The 5,682-nt window shown below is 52.5% G+C and overlaps 1 protein-coding gene across 1 annotated transcript in view; it reads left to right on the top strand.

Annotated features, from left to right (window-relative positions):
- NWD1 (NACHT and WD repeat domain containing 1) overlaps positions 1 to 5,682 on the top strand; it is a 115,386-nt gene that overhangs the window by 54,031 nt on the left and 55,673 nt on the right. The window lies entirely within an intron of this gene.

Raw genomic sequence — 5,682 nt, 5'->3', positions numbered from 1 at the left:
AGTGCCCCCGAACAGGGCTGGGGATCAAACCTGCAACCCAGGTCCTCTTTTTAAACTTGACATAGAAGGCATGCATCATCTCCTAGGGCTGCTGTAACACATCACACACTGGATGGCTGGCTTAGAACGAGAGAACTTCATTCTCTTACAGTGCTGGAGCCCAGAAGTCTGAAATCAAGGTGTCAGCAGGGCCGCGCTCAGGTGCTAGAGGAGAATCCGTCCTAGGCCTTCTCTGGGCTCTTCAGCTTCACTCCAGTCTCTGCGTCTGTTGTCTCCTGGCCTCTCCCTGTGCATGTCTCTCTGTCTGAATGTCCTTCTTCTTGAAAGGACACTGCTCGTTAGATGAGGGCCCACCTTCATCCAGGATGACCTCATCTTAACCTGATCGCATCCCCAAAGACTGTTGTCAAATAAGGTCCCATTCACGGGTTCCAGGTTGACGCTTATTTGGGGGAAACACTATTCCACCCACAATAATTCATGTATCGTCAAGTTCACTCTTTTAAAGTGTACATTTCGCCCTGGCCAGCGTGGCTCAGTTGGTCAGAAAGGTGGCTGGTTCGATTCCTGGTCAGGGCACATGCCCAGGGTTGAAGGCTCAATCCCCAGAAGGCAGCCGCCAAGCAGAGTCACCGATTGGCCGCATTAGCTTTGTCTTCCTCCCCCTCGTTTTCCTTCTCTTTCTCCTTTTTTAAATGTGTTTATTGATTTCAGAGAGGAAGGAAGAAGAGGGAAATAGAAGCGTCAGTGATGAGAGAGAATCATTGATTGGCTGCCTCCTGCATGCCCTGCACTGGGGATCAAGCCCGCAACCCTGCCATGTGCCCTGACCTGAATCAAACCGTGACCTCCTAGTTCATAGGTCGACGCTCAACCACTGAGCCATGCCGGCCAGGCTCTCCCTCTCTTATTTATTTACCAATGTTTTCCTTCATACCCACCTCCTATCTATCTATCTATCTATCTATCTATCTATCATTTTTCTGTCTTTCTATTTTTTTCTACTGATGTATCATCTATTTTCCTCTAGCTAGCTAGCTATTTTTCTTTTATTTATAATCCTTTCTATTTATCTATCATTCTCCCTTTTTCTTTATCTACTAGAGGCCCGGTGCACAAAAATGTGTGCACTGGCCAGGGGGTGGGGTGGGGGGTGTCCCTCAGCCCCACTTGTGCCCTCTCACAGTCTGGGACCCCTCGGGAGATAACCACCTGCTGGCTTAGGCCCGCTCCCCAGGTGGCAAATGGCAGGCCGATACCTAGGTGCCTGCCCCACCTCCCCAGGTTGCGCACAGGGCAGGGCCAATCGAGGGGTTGGGGTGCCACCCCAGGTGGCACACAGGGCAGGGCAGATCCGGGGGTTGGGGCCCCGCCCTGGGTCGCACACGGGACACCCGGGTGGGCTGGTGGATTGCTGCTGCCCCACCTGGCTGCCCCGGGTTCAGTAGCACACGGGACCCCCCCCTTCCCCCCGCCCCCGCCCAGGATCGCAGATAGCAGGCCCGGATGGCGGCAGGGCAGGTGGATGGCGCTCTCCCTCCCTGCCTGCAGTATGCAAATTAGCCGCCATCTTTGTTGGTGGTTAATTTGCATATCGTGCTGATTAGCCAATAGGAGGCATAGCAAAGGTATGGTGAATTACCATGTCTGTCTATTATTAGATAGGATCTAACCTGTCTCAATATCTATCTATTTATACATATACATACACATACAAACCCACACATAGTTTTCCCCTGAACCATTTGAGTATTACAGGCATCCTTCCTCTTTTCCCTTAAATATGTTACATATTTCCTAAGAACAAGGACAACTAGAACCCCACACTGCCACAGGACAATTATGAAACACAGGAAATGTATCACCGACACAATTATATTTAATACACAGTTTATAGTTAAGACTTGCCAATTGTCACAAAATGTCCTTTATAGCTGCCAATTCGGAACCACACATTGCATTTAGTTGTCATCTCTTTGGTCTGCTATAATCGGGAACATTCTGTTGTCTGTCTTTGCCCTTTCGAAGAGCATGGACCACATTCCTCAATTATTTTTTTACTTTTTGTTGTTGTTAATCCTCACCTCACCCGAGGCTATTTTTTTCCATTGATTTTTTTTAGAGAGAGTGGAAAGGAGGGGGAGAGACAGAGAGAAACATCGACGTGAGAGAGACACATGGATTGGTTGCCTCCCGCATATGACCCTACCAGGGCTGGGATCAAGCCACAACCTATATGTGCCCTTGGCTGGAATCGAACCTGGGACCCTTCAGTCTGCAGGCTGATGCTCTGTCCACTGAACCAAACCAGCCAGGGATACATTCCTCAATTTATAATGGGTATATGTATCCTGGTCCTGTTTTTGAATAATGGGTCTGGTACAGGAGGTCTGGGGTAGGGCCTGGGACTTGGGTATCTCTCCTTCGATGCTGCTGGTCCAGGGAGCACAGCTTGTGGCGGGGGGTGGGGTGGGGGTGGTGTAAAGAGATTGTAGGTCCTTCCACCTGATGTTTGGTCTGCTGTCTCCTTGTGATCACATCCAGGTTAAACCTGAGTAATGCTTGGGCACCGATATTTTCCCCACTGTAAGGTGCAATGTTCCCCTTTCTAATTACTAAACAACGTGCGGGAGATCTCAGAAAAAAATTCTTCTGAAAGCTAACTTCTCTGGCCCAGCTGGTGTGGCTCAGTGGTTGAGCATCGACTTAGGAACTAAGAGGTCACTGGTTCAATTCCCAGTCAGGGCACATGCCTGGGTTGCAGGCTGGATCCCCAGTAGGGGGCGTGCAGGAGGCAGCCGATCCATGATTCTCTCTCATTATTGATGTTTCTCTCTCTCTCTTCCTCTCTGAAAGGAATAAAAATACATATTTTTTTTAAAAAGCAAACTTCTCTGAAGACTCAACCTCAAGCCTGTATCTACATCTAATTTTAGGCTTGTGGCATGGGAGTCAGCAAACCTGTAACAGGAAAATCCGATGCTAGTGTGTTTACGGAGTTTAAAGAAACTAAGTTTGCTCAGCCCAGAGAAGGTTTGGGGGCTGCAAACCCTGGTGAACCTGGGTCAGGATGGTCAGCAGGGACGGCTCGGAGATGCCAGGTGTGGACCGCGAGTCAGAAAAAACGAGCAGGAGCTAGGAGCGTGTTCATCTCACGCACCCAGCAGCCCAGCTGAGCTCCCGCCCCAGGAGGGAGGGATGGGGGCCAAGGTGCAGACCACCAGGCAATAGTTTCCCTTGACAAAAGCCGCCGGGAACACGCGCGCCCATCAGCAGAAATGCTTGACAGTGCAATTTTGGGGGCAGTTTTTCTCTTTCCGACCTTTATCGTTTGCACAAATCAGGCAAGATGGGCGGGGACCGGCGAGGGGGCTTTTTGTCTGTTGCTTGGTTGGCTTGCCAGGAACAGAATCCCATTCACTGGAACGCTGAAGCAACCTGGGCTTCCCGCCGAGGCCACGGGCGGGGCCGGGAGTCCAGGGCCGCTCCAAAGCCAGCTCCAGGGGCCATACCCCGATGCTGCAAACCCTGGTGAACCTGGGTCAGGATGGTCAGCAGGGACGGCTCGGAGATGCCAGGTGTGGACCGCGAGTCAGAAAAAACGAGCAGGAGCTAGGAGCGTGTTCATCTCACGCACCCAGCAGCCCAGCTGAGCTCCCGCCCCAGGAGGGAGGGATGGGGGCCAAGGTGCAGACCACCAGGCAATAGTTTCCCTTGACAAAAGCCGCCGGGAACACGCGCGCCCATCAGGAGAAATGCTTGACAGTGCAATTTTGCCTCCTCTCTGTTTTGGGGGCAGTTTTTCTCTTTCCGACCTTTATCGTTTGCACAAATCAGGCAAGATGGGCGGGGACTGGCGAGGGGGCTTTTTGTCTGTTGCTTGGTTGGCTTGCCAGGAACAGAATCCCATTCACTGGAACGCTGAAGCAACCGGGGCTTCCTGCCGAGGCCACGGGCGGGGCCCGGGAGTCCAGGGCAGCTCCAAAGCCAGCTCCAGGGGCCATACCCAGAATTCGCCACCGGTGCCCCAGAGTGGGGGCCTGGCATGGACTCTACAACGACAGTCTGGGGAATGTTCCGGAATAAAGGGTTCGGGCCATCAGGCCACTGCAATGCCGTCTTTATGGAGGAAGCAGGTTGTCATGGAAACAGGCAAGCCACAGGAATCAGGGCAGCTTTTCATCCCCTCTCCCTCTGGATCCGCTCCGCACGTCAGCTTTTGTGCGAGGCCCTTCCTTTCTCCTCCGCGGACGTCCAGCTTGCCTCAAGCTTCTGTTGGCATCTTGAGCTCCGGTTTCAGGGACCTGGCGCCATCGACCTGGCTCCCCCTTGAGTCCCGCCTGCAAAATCTGGGGAGACAGATGTCAATTGGCCTTTCTGGCTCCACATCTGATCCAATTAGTAAAGCAGAGGGGGCTTCACCCAGGGCAGGACCCCCTACACCCCACACCCCCAACCCCACCCCGGCCTCCAGGTGCGGAAGGCGGTTGAAGGATGGTGACTGCAGGGGAGGGGACTTCGGTGCCTCCAGCTCAATGAGCATATGCTGTTTGCAGACGGAGTCGTTGGGGTGATGGTGGAGCCAGGAGTGTGTTCCCCTCACAGCACCCAGCAGCCCAGCTGAGCTCCCGCCTCCAGGACAGATCTGAGTTGGAGCAGATCGAGTTGTTCTAGGCCAGCAGTTCATACCCCCGCCCCCCAGGGAACACCTGGCAATGCCTGGGGACATTTTTGTTGTCATAACTCGGGAGGGGGCTGCTACTGGCATCTAATGGGTGGAGGTCAGGGATGCTGCTCAACACCCTGCCCAGGACACCCCTCAGGGAATGATGGAGCCCACATGTCAGCAGTGCTGAGTGTGAGAAAGTCGCCTCAGCCTGAGAGACCCTTCCCCCACCCCCCTCTCTGCTGCTGCTGCTGCTGCTGATACCCACCTTGTCATGCATCAGAGAATTCTCAGTAGGTAATCTCTGTATGTGAAGCATGTGGCAAGGGTCTTGATCAAAATGAAGACTCTTAGGTTTGATCGGCCCTAACAAAGACTTTGCCTAACATAACAGAATTTTTTAAAAAATCCACACGAGTTTGTAAGTGAGGTGCGAGCAGAGGCCAGCCTCCCACGCCCCCCTGCTCCGAAACGAACTCTGACTGTCTCCATCCCCGCGAAGCCCTCACGCTCACAGGTGCTGGAAAGTCCACTCAGTTCAGCGCCAAAACTTCAGACGATCGATCGCCCCATGAAAAGCCACTCCCTCTCTCTCACTCAGCCCTTTCTCTGGCCAGGATATATGGGGTAGCCTGGGATGGGCAGAGTTGGTTTCTGCATTGTTTTCCTAAGTTACCCCCTCTCTCCCTCTCAATGCTCCCCTGGGGAGGAGGTGGTTTGAGGTTCTGTAGCTGTGTGGAGGCAGAAGGAAAGATCTTTTTTTTTCTTTTAGTCTTCTAATCTATAGATGACTCCTAAGCAAATTCCTTTTATTTAAAAAAAATCATAATAAATTAGTGCTTATGGACTGAACGTTTGTGTTTTCCTAAATTTCATATATTAAAGCCCCAATCCCCTATGTGATGTTATTTGGACATAGAGCCTTTGGGAAGTAATTAGGTTTAGATGAGGTCATGGTGCTGGGGTCCAGCCCCAGCAGGTCCAGGGGTCCCCAAAGGGGTGGACGGAGGCAGGGA

This window comes from Myotis davidii, unplaced genomic scaffold, assembly GCF_000327345.1.
Source record: "Myotis davidii unplaced genomic scaffold, ASM32734v1 scaffold1203, whole genome shotgun sequence".
NCBI classification, from domain to species: domain Eukaryota; kingdom Metazoa; phylum Chordata; class Mammalia; order Chiroptera; family Vespertilionidae; genus Myotis; species Myotis davidii.
The sequence above is the reverse complement of the archived record's forward strand: the minus strand, read 5'-3'. Positions and strand labels throughout refer to the sequence as shown.